This window comes from Halyomorpha halys, unplaced genomic scaffold, assembly GCF_000696795.3.
Source record: "Halyomorpha halys isolate HHAL.00 unplaced genomic scaffold, Hhal_1.1 Scaffold483.1, whole genome shotgun sequence".
NCBI lineage: Eukaryota > Metazoa > Arthropoda > Insecta > Hemiptera > Pentatomidae > Halyomorpha > Halyomorpha halys.
In genome coordinates, this window is record NW_027110578.1 from 883,157 (window position 1) to 898,123 (window position 14,967).

Consider the following 14,967-nt stretch of genomic DNA (forward strand, 5'->3'; position numbering starts at 1 on the left):
GAGAGAGAGAGAGAGAGAGAGAGAGAGAGAGAGAGAGAGAGAGAGAGTTTATTCATCTATGCTTCCCAAATACATCAGGTAGCTACATCACACAGCATACTAATCAATCCGTAATCGGACATATATAAATGACATTAATTATATAATTACATGGTATAATAAAATAGAAAGAAAACAGTTTTTTTTCCCCTATAGTTTCCTTTTACAATCAATTTCAGTCTATACACCAAATACGAATATTTCAATTCATTCCTTTTTTTCTTCCCCCTTTCTGTTCCTTCAATTTCACCATTTCACAATTAATTCACCCGATCAACAAATTCTCACTCCTGAATTCACCCTACTACCTCCTCTCCAGTGACCCGCTAAACAAATTCACTATTAGACGGCAATGTGAGATCAGACCATTAATAATAGACACAGCAGTAGATCAGTTTACCGAAAAACAAACCAATAAATACATTTTGCGAGAACAAGACTAACACATAGATTCAAAGGAAAATATAATAAAAAGCCGATTAGAAGAAACACTTGAATGGATACATAAGTTTTTAAAAAATAAATAATAGTACTAATAAAATATAATAATTTAATGAATAAATAAGTTAAATTCTATTTCTTCGATCCTGATATTGATTCATAAAACTCTTAAATATTTTATATTTGTTCATTTTCATTATTGCTACCAATGATAGTTGTTTATTTTTTCAAATAAACAAATTTAAAATTACTTCAGAAGATTTTTTAAAAATTCGTTATTTGAGCCCTATTAGACCTTTTCAATGGAAAAAGACCTATCTGACATTAAAAACAATTTATTTTTACATTGACATATCGAGTTTAATCAAAGTCGTTTTCAAGAAAATAAAAAAAAAAAATGTGAAAAATCGATTCCATAAAGAAAACACTTCCGGCGAGTCGATTTTATATAAAAAGCTGCTGTCAAATCCCACACATAAACCAGCCATAAATAATTTGAGTTTTGTAAGATTTTTCGTTTTTAAGCTAGGTTGTACATACACAGACAGTTTTGTGAGTCGATCTTTTTTTGGGACTAAAAACATGTATTTCCATGAAATTGAAACTCTTCACGATCACTATACTTCACCTCGCTATATATTTCATATAGATATAGTGAAAGGTAAAAACTCTACATATCGTCTTGCACCACACGCCTATAGCCCAACATATAAGGACTCGAGCTTCGATTCCATCATTAACTAACATGGCATACACACCATTTTGTGAGACTATATGTTAGTCTAATACTATATATTTATAATTTATAATATATATTAGACTAACATATATATATAAATTTATTTCCATTATGATCATATTTTTATTCGTACAAATAGATGGAATCGGAGTCACAGAATCAAAACATGAGTGTATTTTCAAATAGCAGTTGCATTAATATATAAATGTGTGTGTGCGATAATATTTACTATACATAAAAATAAAAGAAATATTTTTATAAAAATCCAAAAGACTGTAAAAAAAAAAAAAAACGGTGAGCATATGGGACAAGGCGACCTCTTTTGGCACCTCGGATTTAAGGAGGTTAGTCGTGCCAATTGGAGTACAAGAGTAATAGAGTAACGATTTATATAATATTGTCTTACTCCCAATTCGATTAGCTATGGAAGTAAATATAGCATTCTTTTCAATTAAAGAAGTTAACTTTACTTCGAAATATTTTCTATTTATCTAGTAACTTTTTTTTTTTGTTTTTGAGAAATATCATAAAAATATTCCCGATGTGAATTGTTCTAACTGAGATTTCAGTTATTATTAGTTAAGTATTTATGAAAATAAATTAATTTAACTGAATATCAATTAAACAACTAAAATGAAAAAAAAATATATATATATATATAATCGTTACATACGAAACAAAAAATTCAAATCAACAGATAACTTAATAAATTAAGTTATTAAAATAAATTAATGAAAATAATTATCTCGCTGCTTCGCTTTAGTTGAGAAACTATCAAAACAAAAGCGTTTTATTTTGAATGGACGTGCTCCAAAGATACTGAGTTCTTTCTCTACTGGTATCCTACAGACAGTCCCAAAGTTAGTAAGCTTGTCAAAACGTAGCCACAGTGTACGGTACTATCTATGGAATACGTCAAATATAAAATTAATTTTTTTTTTTTTAAATTAATAATTATATTTTCCGACATATCCCGATTATTAGTCCGAAAAACACCAAAACTTGTCTCGAACACGGGAAATGGGTGTAATAGCAATTGGTCAACAATGGTATAGATCCCACAAATCAGGTTACCAAATGGTTCCACACCAATTAGATAGAATTTTCGACACGCTTAGCAAGAACAAAAAAACTGGAACATGGAATAATTGACATGGGAATAATATGAAGGTTAGTATTGATATTTGGTCTATACATGGTTCCGTTACGTTCACCTTTAGCGTAAACAAAAGGAGGCTTATATCAGGTTCAACATAACCCGGAACGTCTCAGTATTGTGAGTACTTCCACAATACGGTAGCTGATTCAACAAAACAGTTACGCAATCGGCGTTAGTCCACTTTGTAACAGCCAACAATAGGCGAGAAAAAAAAAACATAGCTAATCGAAAATAAATATTTTTGTAAAATGGTGCATAAATAAATGATAACCATTCATTGATAAATCAGTAACCATACTGATATATGGTTCTGGCTGTAACAATGCCAGAAAACTCGCTAGCGAATTAATTTGACCGAACTATTAAACATTGGTCTATAGATGCTTAATATAAGCTGTAGGTACATTTAAAACATGCTGAATGAAAATGCAAGAAAATTTATGCAGTATGACTGTTATTTTACCTAACTTCCAGAAAGAAAGGGCCATAAATGAAAAGGTACTGTTCTTAGAGAAAATTCTTTTAAGCTTTATACTGTCTTTAACCTAGTCCTCAGTCCTGATACTGAACTCTACAATATATTCATCTTTCGGAAAATATAAACATCTATCAGTACAAATATATTCATATACAGAACTTCAAATACACATACAGTCATCTTAATAACTACTAAATTATATTAAGTTGAATATAGTATACAATATTAAATGACCTACTTCAAACTTTTATTTTTATTATTAATTTTACCATTAAATGATTTATTGCTGTCAAAAATAATAATATTTTTAGAAAGATTTTATTTATTTTTATGAGCTTTTTTTTCATTTATTTTTATTCTTATTTTATTTTAGTATGTATGAGATCATTCATCACTATTACCTATTTCCCACAACTGGGTGACAGATTGTAATATCTATCAATAAACAAAAGATTATATTAAAAATATAAAATAAAATAATGATCGTCAGATTTTTTTTAGAAGAAGAACCACATTTTTACCTGACAATGATTTTTTTTATTAAGATAGCAGATTTTAAAAAACAAGAGAATATGTTTAAAAATAACAAATTTAATTGTTAAAACTATTAATGATACATTAGCTACACAGTATTGAGCTGAAGTTTTTGTGTAGCAATCTTTTCATTTCCGAGCAATACTCGCAAAAACTAGACTGGAAAACGCATTGAAAGCAATTTAGTGACATCTTACGTACAAGATATCTTTAATTTAAATTAAAAAAAAATACGTACTAGAAAAAAAACAGTAAGCTACAGCGTCAAAACTGATTAACAGTTATCTTAAAATAACACAAACTCAAAAATACCATTTCAGAGTGGTGTCATTTACTCTGTATGTACAAAATATTCCTAAATCTGAATAAACATAATATGAATAAATTAATCCTTAAAACATCAAAACTTGTTTCTTTGCACGATATTCACTTATTTAAATATGAAAAAACCATAAGCATTATCTTCCCATTATGTCTTAAGTTGCACTTACTAAAGATATGAAAGAAATATTCCAAAAACAAAGCCTTAAGTATCTAAAACCTCCATAAATAACTAACCAGTTAACGTTCCACTAATCATAGTAATAAATAAAAAAAAAGATCACATAGAAGCTAAAAAACACATCACATTTTAATTTTTTTTTATTTCTTAGATGTATATATATTTTTTTTTTTTATATATATATATACACAAAATAATTCCGTTGCTAATTATATAAACATAACAATTGTTGGTAACGTTTTAATTTATATATCTTTTTGGGTCTAACAGTGTTCTTCTTTTTCCTTATAAATTATGAATTTCAGTTGTTTCTACTGAGAGTTCAACCAAAAGTTAAAAGTCATTTTAACCTGCTATATTGTTTGAATTTAGACAATCAAGTACGAATTTAAATGCTAGTAAAATGATTTCATTAGAAAATGTTTTCTTTATTTTCTGATCGAAATTTGCAAAAATTCAAACTAAACATCGAAAAACATATAAATTTATTAGATACAAACGAATGGTCTTATACAAATCATGAAGTGATAGTACAGAGACATGGAATCATACACAATGTATCAAAACAATTGCACTCCGTATAGGAGAGAAATCTAATTAAATTCAGACTTAACTTCGATCTTCAGGACCTCCAAAAGTCTACACAAAGTAATTTTTCATCATGGACGTAAGTACAAGACTTTGCATAGGTCTCTACAGAAAATAAATAACTTTCTCAATCGCAAAGCCTTCTTGACTATTGATTTATTTAAATAATTTCAACATATCTTATATTTTAACGAAAAATTATTAAAAATATAAAAGTTTTTTACAAAGATAAAATTTAATCATTTTTTATTTATAACCGGCTCTCCCTCACAAGGTTTATTATGTATAATTTCATTATATCTGATAACTCCAGGTAAAAACAATTAATATTCAGGAATATTATCACTGTTCTGAAACATATAGTTGTTTTAAGATCTCAGACATGTCCAAATAGAGACATATGGATCGGTAATTAATTAATAAAGATTTATTTGAATGATTGATGATATCAATTACCATGCCGACGCTTAAGCTTTGATACCTCGCAACTACAAAGAAAACTATGTGCCAATTCAAAAAATAAACATTAATGCATCCTTATAAGTAAATCTCGGAAGAATTCTCTAAGTCAGAAAATAAATTAATTAGGTATCCTACAAACCGGTGATTAATACGAGATGTCTTTAGAACGATGCGTTGATTTTTTAAAATATTAAAATCATATTTTTAATATTTTTGATTTATGGGGAACCACAGCTTCAGCGACGATATAGTAACTGATATCATCAATCAAACTAATTGACCTTTTTTAATTAATTATAGTTCCAATAGACTCTATATGGACATGCCTGAAAACCAAAATTAATTTTGCCATGACAATAACCAAATTTATTTCAGAATAGTGAAAATATGGTTGAATATTGATTTTTTTTTTTTTTTTAACGCGTCAAAGTATCAGTTCAGATATCTGGTATCAATTACCATTTTGTCAATTTGTAGGATAACTAAATATATCTATTATGATTTCGAAATTCTTTCGAGACGTTCCTATGAGGAAGGCTTCATGTTTTTATGTCCTTTAACTGGAATATTTTTTTTTTTATTTGCCTTCAACTAATTATTTTAGCAATCGAATGACAGGAGTAGTTATTTAAATAAAAACACGAGACAATAGCAAAAATAAAAATGTTTTTATAGTTGCCTTGACAAATCAAACTTAGTCATGTATACAAAAATGATCAGAAAATATCGAACTTTTTATTTACGCATTATTTTTAAAATACAAAATAATTTATTTTTGACTTTCTAACGAAAAAATTACAATTAACTTCGTCTTATTATTTCATTACTTACACTAATTGAACCATATAAAAAGTAAACAGAAATGGCAACACAGCATTATCTTAAAATTTGACTTCGTGAGTCAAAACAGTTCTCATAGCGATTAATCAAAGACCTGTTGTGTTTACTAATACCATTTACCGAACAAAATATCTAAACATTATTTTAACTTAGTAACAAAACAATTTTTAATTTGTTTAGGTGTTACTATATAATTATCTAACCTGTTATAATATATTAACATTGTAACAAACTAGGTTTTGGAAGCAGCTACACTTTAATGCGTAAATAAATTATTTTAAATTTTTATATTTAATATAAGGTACAGAGGATATTATGAAATTTTTATAATGGCATGTAATACGTGTACTTTATATGATTAGACCGTAATAGAACATAATGTAAACAGTAGGTCGAATAGGTGAAAAATGTTAGATAATTATAAGGATGACATGGAAGATTTACAATTATTACCTAAAATGTAATTTCAATCACCTTTGTATAAACATAGTAAAGAAAATGGCCTAGATATGCGAATAAAGTTGAATAGGTATAAGTTTTTTCTGTCAAAAAATGAAGTTTTTTTGCCAAATTGAGACATTTTTTCAAAAAATAACAATATATATTTGAGGAGCTCCAGATCAAAATTTATTATTCCCATCTTTAATTTTGTAAGACAAATAATCTTAGAACCAAAAAATAAAGTAGAGGAGATTCATTTTGCAGTTAACTACCTTTCATAGCTCAGTGAGAATAAAATACAAGATCCTTAACATTTTAAAGTAATCTTCATACATAATAAATAATCTTCAACTCACTTGCAAAATGTGCTTAGTTAGCAAATAATCATAATCCATTTTAATCAGGAACTGAATATTGAAAATTTTACAGTTATATATCCACATTTGTATTTTATATTTGAAGTCTTTCTTATAAAGATAATGGTTATTTTTTGACAATCCAGGAAGAAATCCCTGTTTTAGGTAATACGTTTGGTACAAGTCCATTTCAAAATGAAACCAAAACTTTCTTTTGTATGATGTGCCACAATTCAAGCAAAATAGTAATGTTTTTTTGTTTTTGTTTTAATTGAAAATAATTATACTTTAAAACATTAAATATTTTTAACTTGATACAAGACTAAGTAAAAAATTATTTAGCTACATATCTTTTAGAAATAGGTACCCCATAAAAAAAAATCTAGATACGTATCAAGAGTCAATGTAACTCAAAAAATGAAACTGAAAGGGATTGATGATCAAACGAATTTGAAGAAACTGTTTTTAACCCTAACTATAGGGATACTGTTTCACCTTAATCCGAAATAAATATATAAATTAAACTAGATATTTCACCAGACAATAGAAACCGGCACATAGCACTTGGTCATTTCCTCTTGTCTCCTGAACCGTGAAATATCACCTATTGCCACACAAATAAAAATAAATAAATATTAAAAAAAAAAAATACTGCTCACCTTTAACGGAACAGCAATCCCACTAGAAGGGCAGGCAGGGACGGTAATCCTATGATAGAGCAATAGGTAGAATCACAAAACCGATTCCAATGACATAGAACTAGAGCGACTTCCAACACAAGCGAACTGAGACTGGAGACTGGCGGGAAGCGGACAGGTGCTCTCGGCGCTGCTGCTGCCTGGTGGAGCTCCCGTGCAACTCCTCCCATAACAGCCTTAGCATAACCAACATTTCCCTCATCTGAATTACAGATAGCATTGTATTGGAAGGCAACTCTTCAATTAATTGACCCGGCTTCCAGGTCCCGAAAATCAATTAGCGAAACACTTGAGCTCTGTTCCTAACGATCTATCCCATCTCAATTCAAAGTAAACAGAGATTCAATTCGACAGATCACCAATGTTGCCTACAAACCATCAGCATCAACAGCTACTAAATCCATTATCAATCATCAAATAATTCAATTAATTTCAAAATTCAACCAAAACCACTTTGTTTGGTCCTCCACTATAAAAATGTATATACAAAAGTAAAGCTATATTTAGTAATCTTTAATGTATCTATAAGTCCTTTCATATTATGTGCACTTATTTTTTTAAATTTGTTTATAAGCAGTACCCGCGGTTTCAACCGCGCTAAATTTGAATTATATATCGCTGCCTTTAATAGCAATACATCTGGGAAAATGTTTTTTTAATAATTTATTTATTGATATTTACAACTGTATACATATATACACATCAAGTAAATTTGCTGTAAGTGATATTATGACATGATAAAAACATGTGGAGAATCTACCCATTGATTGGACTCCAAAAACACTTCTAAAGGAGAAGATCTCGAGGTCATCTTCTTTTCAGACGCCTAGGAGGATTATTAGGTAGTGAAGGAAAAGCCAGGTTAGAAACGTGTTGGTTTGGGTGGTTGGGAAGTTTATTATGGAAGGATTGGTATCTGGTTCTGGCCAAATCGGCAACATAGGGGACATTGAGGTCCTGATGGATGATTTGATTTGTGAAAAAGTAAGGAGCATTAAGGATTTTACGAAGGATTTTGAACTGTAAGGATTGGATTCGAGAGGAATTAGATGGTTTAGTGGAGCCCAATAGCTCAACTCCGTATGTCCAAATATGCCTTATAATAGTCATTTAGATCAGCCTTTTGTAATGGATTGGAAGTTTGGACCGTTTGTCTAGTAAATGTTGTAATAGTCGGAATCGACGATCAGTTTCCTCTCTTTTCAGTCTTATATGAGGATTCCATGTCAGTCGTTTTCCAGATGTAGTCCTAAGTAACGGATCTGTTCAACAGGAATAAGTGGGGTATTATTAAAAGATACTGTAGGGCAAGACGAAGGTTTACGACGAAGGGTAAATGTGATTTGGTGGGATTTATTGGAATTTATGGGAAAAAATAAATTGTCTTTATTTAGTGTTTGAGTTATTCGATAGCTTTTACTGAAGACTGTAGCTAAGTTGTAACAATTCTAATAGTTTTAGAAAATTCTGTAGGACAACCTAAGTAAAAAGTAACTGCAGGCTACGGTACTATCTTTGGAATACGTCAAATTCTAAAAAAAAAATCAAAACTTTTTTTGTTAGGTATGCTTCTATAGCGAAGTAGTGACATAATCAATACTTACGAATAACATCTGAAAATAAAGAGAAAAAAAACGGACCAATCACTTAAAAAAAAAACTCATATTACAAAAAAGCGTCTTTATTTTGGTGATTTTATACTAAGTATGTTTTTCACAAACGTGGTATATTTTCAACTAAACAATACTTAAAATATAAATATTATCAATAATCAATAAATAATATTTTCGCTTCTTTCTCTGCGATATAAAAGTATATACAGGGTTTCTTCATATACAAGTATCAGTATATAACGTTTCATTCTATCAAATAAATACATTTTTTTTTTTAATTTTATTTATTTATTAATTCACACATGTCTTCATATTTAAGACAACATGATATCTAGCAAAATTATAAAAATGGCCTGAGTGGAATGGTAGAGACCCGTACCCATTGGTACCTCCTCCTGGCTTTAATTGATTTTATTATTTAACTAAGGAGATCCCTCAGTCAACTACTAGTTTATTGTTGTGGGTATAGAGTTTGTCTAGTATAATGTTTTAATGTGATCTTGTACAGTAGATGTGTGTAGATCTGTGTGCAGTGTTTTGTTACTGACGTACTATGGAGATCATGTAATCTCGCGGTAGTGTTTTAATTGAAATATTTGAAGGTTATTTATGTGTCTACAATTAATTTTTAAAAAAAATTGTATTAAAATATGCCTACCATAGCTAAATGGGCAAAAACGTTTTACAGCATTTTGTTGGTTTTATAATAGTCTTAATTTAATATGTTTTCTTGTTTTTTTTTTGTTTTTTTGTATCCACTCCATATACCTCCAACGCAGTAACCAACATATGTTTAAAAAAAAGTAGCTTCTTGTCACGTTTTTTCTCAAGTACTTAGTAACTTTGACATTACTTATTATAATTCAAAATGAATAAATAACAAAAAAAAACTCTTTTGGGTGCTTGTTTCCCCAAATATTGACAATATTATATTGCGATGCTGATTTCAAAACCTTATATCTACGTATTTTTTACACCGTATTTAACAGATTTTGGAATTAAGATCGAGATATTTCATATCGATTTTAATGTTTTTCTGAATTTTAAATTTACATTTATATAAGCGTTTGTGCTAAAAGAATAGAAATATGCATTACGTAGTACACTTATTAATAAACTAAGGTCCTCATCCCTTCCAAGGGCGATGACCAACGCCCCCCTTCTCAAAAGTTTTTATTGCCCTTATCATTTATACATTAAATGAAATAACAATGAGACCATTTGCATTATTTATGTAAATCAGGCACAGATATCTTTGTGTATTTCTTTTCTTCCTCCCCGGTTTTAAAGTTCCCCTGAATAAAAATTCCACTGAAACATTCTCTTAAAAAAATTAATAACTCTATGAAAATGTAAACGTTCAAAAAAACTTTTGAATGCGCAACATGCGTTATTCTCCACCTCCCTTCTCTTCCCTGCACACCTCTGACGATAAAGGCATGAAAGTGTCATGGGTCCAGCACTTAACGAAACAATGATTCAAAAATGTTCACTTCAGGCTCAATAAAGATAAAACTTTTTTAACAGTGTTCAAATATTAATGTACATACAAAAACATACACATAGAGAACAAGATCCCCGAGTACAGGATACGGCCGGGTAGGGAGAAAGAAATAGTTTGTACTGTTATTTATTTAATATTATTCTTCTTATTAGAACTATGATTTATCATAAAATATAATCTTATTGCATACAGTTTTACTTTCCTGATAACCCCAACATTAGAGCTCAATTTCTTCATGTTAAACAATAAATAAAGGTTGCAAGTAATTATTTCTTTTGTACATCCAACGTCGTAAGCTATCTACCTTCAAGGCTTCATAAACGTTTTGTGAAAATAAAATAATTGTAAATTCGAACTTTGCCCCCGATCTGAACTTAACAATCCGGTCCCCTGATGAAGATGAAGAGTGCTCAATGAATTGGTACGCGTAGCACCAATGAATTGCGGGACTAGTATTTCTAATCCTTGTTTGTACCTTCACCATATCTCGCAGTACTGGAGTGAAAAAAGGGCAGTTATTTCCTCTTAATTTTTATTACTTTAATGAAAACTATGTATAATTACTAGTCAAAATTGATGAGTCTGCCAAGTATAGGTAGGGGGAATAAAAAATGGCGGCTGTTTCAAAACGTTAAAAAAAAATTAAATTTTCTTTCGGAGCAACAAAGCTATAATCTTTAAAATTATTAACAACACTAAAAAACCAAATGTAATATCATTTAAAGAAGATTAAATTTTCTAAAATATGAGCCCTAATATTCACATTCAATATTTCTCAAGATATAGTTTTTAAAAAAACAACAATTCATAAAAAATGCACTGAAAATCAGTAATTAATGCATTTATATTAATAAACCTATATCTCACAAACCATTCGGCATACGGATGTCTACTAACACTCAAATTAAAGCTAATTTAATGTATTATAAAGTAGTTTATTATGTTTATCTTCGTAGGAGTATTAGTTTTCATGATATTTGACAAAATAAATTCACAAAATTTTTATTTCTAGCTGTTCGGATCAAAGGTTTGACTTTTGAAAAATTATTTCTCAGGAACCATAAGATAAAGATGTCTGCCAGCACTCATATTAAAACCAGTTAAATGTACTATAAAGTTTTATATAACGTTTATCTTCGCAGTAGATACAAAATAACAAGTTGACAAAATAAATAAACAAAATGTTGGTTTCTAGTTGTTCGAACAGACTTTTTGGATTTATGAAAAATATATCTCAGGAACTATTAGACGTCCAGATGTCTGCCAGCACTCAAATTAGCTAAAGCTAGTTTAATCTGATATAAAGTAGTTTATTACACGTATCTTCGTAGGGGTAGTAGTTTTCATAATATTCGAATATGAATATGAATTTTGCAACATGACCTTTTCTCCGCCGTAAACCTCTACCCTCCTGTCCTACAGTACCCTTTCTAAATACTCCACTAACGCCTGTTGAATAGATTCGATACTTAGGACTCCATCTTGACAAGAGACTTACCTGGAATCTGAAACTGAAACGACAAGAAACTGCTCGTAGATTTCTATTGCTAAAACACCTACTTGACAAACGCTCTATACTTCCCATTCACTACAAAAAATTATCATAGATTATGATAATCGGACCAATTTGGACATATGGAATTGAGCTCTGGGGCTCTACCAAACCATCAAATCCTTACAATTCAAAATCCTTAATGCTCCTTATTACGTTACAAATAAACTCATCCACAAAGACCTTAACATCCCATTCGTTGCAGATTTGGCCCAAAACAGATATGCGTCTTTTCATTCCAAACTCCTTATCCATCCTAACCCATTAGCTCTTAATCTCTCATCCTTAACAATCCCTGATAATCCTCCTAGGCGTCTGAAAAGAAGATGGCTATGGGACCTTCTAATTTAAATTAATGCTTGAAGTACCACCAATGGGTGATTCCTTCCCAAAATTTTCAAGTGTCTGAAACATTCATCCAATTTACTTATTGTATTTACTATTTTGCACAGTTGTAAATTACATTAAATAAATAAAAGAATTTTGCACATGAAATTTTGTTCCAATTAATTGATTTTAGCAAATATCATGAAAACTACTACTCTTTACATATCATCCGCATGTCGAATGGTTTCTAAGATATAGACTTCTTAAAATAAATTCATTAATTACTGATTTTCAATGCTTACATCTTGAGAACTATTCAACATGAATGGCTATATTAGGACTCATATTTTAGCAAATTTACTTTTCTTTAGATAGTGCTCTATTAGGTTTTTTAGAGTTGTTGATAATTTTAAATATACAGAACTCCGAAAAAAAAATAATTTTTTTTTTATCGTTTTGAAATAGCCATCATTTTGTATTTCCCCTACTTGGCATACTAATGAGTATTGACTAGTAATAACAGATAGTTTTCATTAAAGTAATCCTAAATTGGGGTGAAATAACTGATTTTTTTCTCCTCTTGGGCTCTTGTACTAATATTTTTCCTTTGAAAGTTGATTTGTTGTAAAGCACAATTTTAATTTTTTGTAATTCAATTTAAAATTATTGTGGCAATACTAGATTATAGACAATTCAGAGTGCATTTGCGTACTCTATATGCTTGAGGATTTATGTATTTCAAAATGATACAGATTTTTGGAATTAATATTCAATCGAAACTTAACTACAAAATTTATTTTAGATCAAAACCAGCTTCAACTCAAAAGATCTCAAATATCTTATTTTACTTTTTCAAGAATACACAATGTAATATCATAGTTAGTAATTTGGGGTGAAATAACTGATTTTTTTTCTCCTCTTGGGCTCTTGTACTCATATTTTTCCTTTGAAAGTTGACTTGTTGTAAAGCACTATTTTAATTTTTAGTAATTCAATTTAAAATTATTGTGGCAATACCAGATTATAAGAGAGACGATTCAGAGTGTATTTGTGTATTCTATATGCTTGAGGATTTATGTAGTTCAAAATGATACTGATTTTTTGAATTAATACTCAATCAAAATTTAACTACAAAATTTATTTCAGATAAAAACCAGCTTCAACTCAAATATCTTACTTTACTGTTTCAAGGATACACAACTATACCATATATCATAGTTAGTAATTTGGTAATGAGACTACACTCAGTGGCATACCAAAATCATTTAATACCCGCAGCGAATTTATTTTATTGCCAGGTTGGAATTATTTTTAATGACGGAGCGAAATCATTTTTTAACCTCCCTTCTCCCAAAAAATTATAGAACTATGTACGTTCAAATAATTTTCAAAAACCAACATTTCTTTTGCAATTAACTATAAATGAGCACTTAATGATATTTTTTTGTCAAAATCACGGAAACTGCTACCCCTAAGAAAATAATCATCAATTTATAGCGAATTTAGCTATCTTGAATTTGAGATCTGATTGGATTCTTTACGTTCAATAGTTTTCAGGAAACAGTTTTTTTAGTGACATTGTTTTTGCAAAAAAGCGAAAACTATATTTCAGTAACTAAGAGTACATTCATAAAAATTACTATTTTTAACTTCTTAGCTGTTTTCATGATTCTTAATAAAATAATACAAAAAAATTGAGAAACAAGTGTTGGTTCTTGGAAGAATGTTTCTCTGAAACTTCTTTTCTTAATAAAAGGAAGATGGCCCTGGTGCGGTCAAAGAAAACTCAAATAGTGATTAAACTATTTATATTGAGCCACGTTTCGGGGCTTCATCGGGGCTATAAAAGATACAAACACTTAAATGATGTAAATTACATAACAGAAACATTAATAATAATATAATAATTAATGTAAGTATACTTTATTTTTTGACCCTCCATGGGTTGTAGTGGTATAGATTTTAATTTTTAATACTTTTTTTTTGGAAACAACGGCTTTGGAATGGCAGATGAGGCTCTTTTTACTAAAAATAATTTACTATCATATAATTCAGATTCAAACCCCTGAAATGAGTCCCTTTTTTTAGTTTGTGTCTCCAGGACAACTTAATAAGCGGGTGTTGATTCGGTTTATTTCATATTACCCGAAAAGCAAGCATACAGATCAAAAAATGAACCACTACGAATCGTTAATTATATGATAATAAGAGTTTGAAATTCTAAAGTATATTAAAAATAACTCAAATAGTCCCAATTTTCGTTCTATCAGTAAAAACATCAATTTAAAAAAATTCGTTTTCAATCTTCCAAAATTTTATCTTAATCCATTTACTATTTAAAATAACTCACGAAAATGATCTTTAAAATTTATTAAAGTTATTTAATTTTAAGGAGATCTAAATATAATCGTAAAGATTTAAATGTAATAATTTTGATCAGGGATTAAATTTACCTTTCCCATTTTACCTCGTCACCTCTTTATGTCGTAAACCAAAAGATATTATATCACACTTTGCCATAAATCGAGATGAACTAATATAGATAAATCCACAGTTTCTAGTAGTTCTAAAACGGTTACTATGCAGCTAATTAGTTTGATAAAGTAACGAATTAAGAAATCGCTAATATTTATTTTGTTTTTTCAATTTTTATATATATTTTATACATTTATTTATATATTATTTATTATTTAT

At 29.1% G+C, this 14,967-nt stretch overlaps 1 protein-coding gene across 1 annotated transcript in view; it reads right to left on the reverse strand.

Annotated features, from left to right (window-relative positions):
• Positions 1 to 7,383, reverse strand: part of LOC106683434 (whirlin) — a 305,158-nt gene extending 297,775 nt beyond the window's left edge. The window contains exon 1 of the mRNA XM_067048756.1: positions 7,239 to 7,383. The gene's annotated coding sequence lies outside the window, so the exon portion shown is untranslated. The remainder of the gene's footprint in view (positions 1 to 7,238) is intronic.
• Between the last annotated feature and the right edge of the window lie 7,584 nt (positions 7,384 to 14,967).